Source organism: Elephantulus edwardii, unplaced genomic scaffold, assembly GCF_000299155.1.
Source record: "Elephantulus edwardii isolate Elephantulus edwardi_28Jun2011 unplaced genomic scaffold, EleEdw1.0 scaffold00086, whole genome shotgun sequence".
In the NCBI taxonomy this organism is placed as follows: domain Eukaryota; kingdom Metazoa; phylum Chordata; class Mammalia; order Macroscelidea; family Macroscelididae; genus Elephantulus; species Elephantulus edwardii.
Genome location: NW_006399836.1, coordinates 12,592,727 through 12,598,786, shown reverse-complemented (window position 1 = coordinate 12,598,786; position 6,060 = coordinate 12,592,727). Strand labels below are relative to the sequence as shown.

The window sequence follows — 6,060 nt, the reverse complement described above, 5'->3', positions numbered from 1 at the left end:
TAAAAGAAAACCACCAAAACCAAAACCAAAATGTATATGAAGGATTGAATGAAAAAGTCAATGATTTTTTTTTGTTATAAAACATTTTTTTTCTCCTTACATTTTTAAAAAATTATTAAATTTTATTAGTTTTAATGGGATTTTACAGGGATTTTGGGTTTTCATTCTGTTATAAAACATTTAATGTTAACCTACATTACAATGTAAACTTTTATGAAAAAAATTTAAAGTACACTAGATTTCTTCCATAAATGATCACAGGACTATTCAGGTGCAGTATGAGCTGGGTCACTGCATCCCCACGATGGACTTCCCTGGCTGCGTCCCCCACGCGTACAGTTGTCCAGCGGAGTGCCTTGTTCAAGCACCAGAATTTTCCTGACTTTGCAGAAAAAGTCAATGATTTTTAAATTTTTCTTCAAATAATTTTTTTAAAAGTTAAAAAAGAAATTATCCTGTTGTAGAATGGGACTGACATCAGGGTTGAGGTGAGACTGAGAAAAATTGGATAAATTATGTCTACTGCATTGAAACAGATGAGGGAGAGAACTGTTTAAAAGGGATATATGATTGGGTCTTATGGTTATGACAAGAGTCCAGAATGAAGGCTGCCTAGTAGAGTGTATGTGGGTGGATGGGGGCCGGGGAGAGGGCTTGTATACCAATGAAGGAATTTTTCTTTTACTTTTCAAAGAGAAGAGCGAACTGGAAGGGAGTGGTGGGCAGGGAGAAAAATGCAAAAATGAATGAAAACTCAAAATCTCTGTAAACATTCACTAAAATTAGTAAAATAAAAAAAATTTTTTTTAAGTGGCCACACTATGGCCCGAGCCGGGCTTGGGGGTTGGGATCTCGGGCTGCAGGTCTACCTGGGTTGGACTGCGAGCACTGGTTGAGGGTGTGCGGTCGCAGGTCCCCGCTGAGCCCCGACCCTCCTGGCCGCCCCCACTCACCTCGCCACCATGCGCCTCCACTATCTAGCACCGTTTCAGGTCGTGGTGCTTCTCCTTGCCGTGGCCCGCCTCGCCTCTGCCTCCGCTGTATTGGAACTCACCGACGACAACTTCGGGACTCATGCTTGTCGAGTTCTTTGCCCCTTGGTGTGGACACTGCAAGATGCTTGCCCCTGAATATGAAGCTGCAGCTACTAGATTAAAAGGAATAGTCCCATTAGCAAAAGTCAATTGTACCGCCAACACAAACACCTGTAATAGGTATGGAGTCAGTGGGTATCCAACTCTGAAGATATTTTGAGATGGTGAAGAAGCAGGTGCTTATGATGGGCCTAGGACTGCTGATGGACTCGTCAGCCACCTGAAGAAGCAAGCAGGGCCTGCTTCAGTTCCTCTCAGAAGTGAGGAAGAATTTGAAGAGTTCATTAGTGATAAAGATGTTGCTGTAGTGGGTTTTTTCCAAGGACTTATTCAGTGAAGCTCACTCTGAACTCCTAAAAGCAACCAGAAACTTGAGAAATAACTACCGATTTGCACACACCACTGTTGAGTCTCTGGTGAACAAATAGGATGATGATGGAGAGGGAATCACTTTGTTTCGTCCTTCACATTTGATTAACAAGTTTGAGGACAAGACTGTAGCATATACAGAACAGAAAATGACTAGTGGCAAGATAAAAAAAAGGTATTCAAGAAAACATTGTCGGAATCTGTCCTCACATGACAGAAGATAATAAAGATTTGATGCAAGGCAAGGACTTACTTGCGGCTTGCTATGATGGAGACTATGAAAATAAAGGTTCCAACTATTGGAGAAACAGAGTAATGATGGTGGCAAAGAAATTTCTGGATGCTGGACACAAATTCAACTTTGCTATAGCTAGCCGCAAAACCTTTCGCCATGAACTTTCTGATTTTGGCTTGGAAAGCACTGCTGGAGAGATTCCTGTTGTTGCCATCAGAACTGCTAAAATGAGAGAAGTTTGTCATGAAGGAGGAGTTCTCGCGTGATGGCAAGGCTCTTGAGAGATTCCTGCGGGATTACTTTGATGACATACTGAAGAGATACTTGAAATCTGAACCTATCCCAGAGAGCAATGATGGACCTGCGAAGGTGGTGGTAGCAGAAAATGTTGATGAAATAGTAAACAGTGAAAATAAACATGTGCTGATTGAATTTTATGCCCGTTGGTGTGGACATTGTAAAAATCTGGAACCTAAGTATAAAGAACTTGGAGAGAAGCTTAGCAAAGATCCAAATATTGTCACAGCCAAGATGAATGCTATAGCCAATGACGTGCCTTCTCCATTGAAGTCAGAGGTTTCCCTACCATCTACTTTTCTCCACCCAAAAAGAAGCTAAATCCAAAGAAATATGAGGGTGGCCGTGAATGAAAGGATTTTACTAGCTACCTACAGCGAGAGGCTACAAGTCCCCCTGTAATTAAAGAAGAAAAACCTAAGAAAAAGAAGGCGGCACAGGAGGACCTCTAAAGCTGCAGCCGCCAAACATTCTACTTTGTAAAAGGACTCTTCCAGCAGGAATGGGAGCACTGCTGGGGAGGACTGGGACCCACATATGATTATTCAGAGAGGACAGAATGACTATAATCTGAATCCTGTTCAATTTTCTCTAAGCTTTTTCTTAGCTGCACTGTTTATGGAAACACCAGGACCAGTTTATGTTTGTGATTTTTGGGGGAAATTATTTGTGTTGGGGGAAATATGGGAGTGGGAGGGGCTAAGTGGGGGGTTATTTTCTAATTTTTTTTTTTTTACATTTGGAACAGTAACAATAAATGAGCCCCTTTAAAAAATTTTTTTTATAAAGTAAAAAATAAAAATCCATTCTGATTTGAAAAACTAAACTAGCACAAGAGGTTGGAGGTTTGCGCCCACTTAGAGGTGCCTTGGAAGAAAGGCCTGCCGCTCTGCCTCTGAAAACCAGCGTGCAGAGCACAGTTTGACCTAGACAGACGTGTGTGGGGTGGTCTTTACGGAGTGGTCTCAGCGCTAACTGCCTCAGTGCTCTTTGGCTTTGCCTCCCCGGCCTTTCTTAGTTCCCGGTGGGCGAGCTTCCTCCAGGCAGCTGCTTGGTGGATGGAGAGTGTGAGCCTTTCTCTCCAGGGAGCAGGAGGGAGGAGGGAGGACCCAGAGCAGTAAGGAGAGAGGCCGCCACCTGATCCCTGCATAGACAAGGCCACTTAGAGGGAACCCAGTCCCTCAGCTTCTTGGGGGATCATCTGGGACCCCTTGGGACAGGATCTGCTTTCAGTGCGTCTGATGCCGCAGGCCGCTGGGTCCTGTGGGTCTGCCCCGCTCATCCTGGGTCGCTTCCCCTCAGCTTCTACACCTGTCTTTATCTCCTATCCCCGTGCTGACTCTTGGCGACCTCTGTGAACCAGAACAAAGTGCTTCGAGGCCGGGATTTCCTCCCCACCAGTGACATCCTTGCAGCCCCTGTGTCAGCTCATCTCTTGAGGGCCACTTGTTTTCATCAACCTCTATTTTTTTTTTTTTTTGTTTTAAAAAAGAACAAACAAGTCTGTCTTGGAGGCAGTGCAACCCCGGGTGCTGCTCAGAGACCAGGATGGTGAGAACTTCATCACGCAGACTTTAGATGTGTTACTGGGGTCGGGGGTGCTGTCTTAGGAAAGAGATACTGTGCTGGGAAAGGTCAGAGAGGAGGGGGAGACCCTCAAGAACAAGATGGATGGACTCAGGAACTACAAACACGGGCTTACGCACGTTGGGAATTGTGAGGATGGCGCAGGATAGGGCAGGGTTCAGTTCTTTCGTTCATAGGATTGTTATGAGTCGTGGTCAACTTGAGGGCCCCTACCTAACATCTGCGCCACCATGTAGGATGTCCTTTTCTCTCTCCCAGTGTCTCCTGATGCCCTGTCCGAGGTTTATGAGCCCGAGTCCCACTGCCTAGCTTCTAAGGCTCATTCTGGTGTTTATTCAATTTGTCTTCTAGAGCTTATGTCCAATGAGCCTGACAGTGGGGCTTGTACCCTGATCAGTACTGAGCCCAGCATCTACCTTGCTACTCCCAGCCTCACCTACCCCCCACACACTCTCTGCTCCCCTTAACCACAAGAGCTCCCAGGACCGTCTTTCTCCCAAATTCTCCAGAAGCTTCAGCTGAGTCTCGGCTCCAGGCCTCGTGCTGGCCGAGCCTCCACCTGGACCAGTCTCCCTCCAGAGCTCTCATCCTTCTGGGCTCTGTTCAGGAAGGACCCTGAGAGGCTTCATCTAAACCACCTCTCTCTCCGGGTAATTGTGAACATGAGGGACTCCATCAGTAACACCACTACCGGGGGGGCCTCAAACACCATGGCCCACACTAGCCACTCCAGACCACCCCTCCCTGGGGCCCTCTCACACACCTTTGTCTCCATCAGTTAGCCCTTAATGGTTTCTTCACTGTGGATTTCATGCTCTAAGTTTGTATCCGGTATTATTGCCTCACTCAACTTTGAGGTACCGTCTTCCCACAATGTGACTTGGTCTCCCCTTGACCTCCGTATGCCCAGAGCACAGAGCAGTGTCGCCCAACAATGTTTATTGGACAGATGAGAGATGGGGCCTCAGTTTCCTCTATGGTAAAGTGGGTGCCAATGACGTGTCTGTCCCTGTGCCATCCCAGTGTAAATCACGTGATGCTGTGATGCTGGAAGCAATGCCACTAGAATTTCGGATACCAGCAGAGTCATCCACACAGGGCAGGTTTCTGTGGAACTTCCAGACTAAGAGAGACTTGGAAGAAAGGCCTGGTGATTCACTTCTAAAAAATCTACCAATGAAAATGCTGTGGATCACAATAGAGTGCTGGTCAGCGTGGAGCTGAAGGACAAGGTCCTTGCTGGAAGGCTCCTGGAGCACAGGCCACACAATGGACTTGAGAATATCAGTCACGGAGTGTGGGAGGACTAGCGATGTTTCTGTTAGACACACGGACACCACGAGGTAGAGCCAACTTGAAGGCAACTAACAAATGAAACTAGTCATCACACTTGCCTCTCAGAGTCAAATAGAGTACCATGACACCCTGTGCATGTGCTTGGTATGAGGCAAATATAGGGATAGAGATAGATGATAGAGATAGAGATAGATAGATATAGACATAGATCTATCCATCCATCCAACCATCCATCCAACTCTCTATTATCTCTATCTATCTATCTATCTATCTATCTATCTATCTATCTATCTATCTATCTATCTATCTCATCTATCTATCAAGATGGGCTGGTTGGCAGCATCGTGATGGATAGTGAAGAGACTGAGATTGTCAGTAGCTTTAGTTTGCTTGGCTCCACAATCAGCATTCTTGGTACCAGCAGCCAGGAAGTTAAAAGACAAATTGCATTGGGAAAGTCTGCTGACTTTGGTCTCTCCAAAGTACTGAAGAGCAACAATGTCAGTCTGGAGACCAAGGTGCACCTGATTCAGGCTATAGTATTTGCAATTACTTGCTATGCGTCAGAAAGCTGGACAATGACTAGGGATGACAGAAGGAGAATTGATGCCTGTGAGCTTGTGGTGCTGAAGAAGAGTATTGAATATACCATGGACTGCTAGGAGAACAAACAGGTTCATCCTAGAGAGGGTGACGTGAGACCAGGCTGCTCCTTGGAGGCAGGGATTCTGAAGCTTCGTCTGACTGACTTTGGGCATGTTGCAAGGAAGGACGAGTTCTTTGGAGAGGAACATCATGCTTGGGAGGATGGAGGGACAGCGCAGGAGAGGAAGACTCTCGAAATGGATTGATTCAGTGCCTGGGGTAATGGGAGTAGGTGTGTCAGAGATGGTAAGATTGGCACAGGACAGAGAAGGGTTTAGAGCTGTTGTTCATGGGTGTAAATATATTGGAGTCAGTGAGACTGGCTCAGTACAGGGCAGGCTTCAAAGCTATTGTACATAAGGTCGCAATGAGTCACAGGTTACTCGATAGCACATAACAACAACAACAACAACAACAACAACAACAACAACATATCTAGATATATCTATCCTAGCTGTAAGAAGACACAATGTGCACTGTCATGTCGGAACCGACCCATAGCTGACCCTCCAACGGATTTTCAGAGGCAGTTAATTG

At 45.9% G+C, this 6,060-nt stretch overlaps 1 pseudogene; it reads left to right on the top strand.

Annotated features, from left to right (window-relative positions):
- The first annotated feature begins 962 nt into the window (after positions 1-962).
- Positions 963-2,447, top strand: LOC102863799 (annotated as a pseudogene).
- Positions 2,448-6,060: the final 3,613 nt, after the last annotated feature.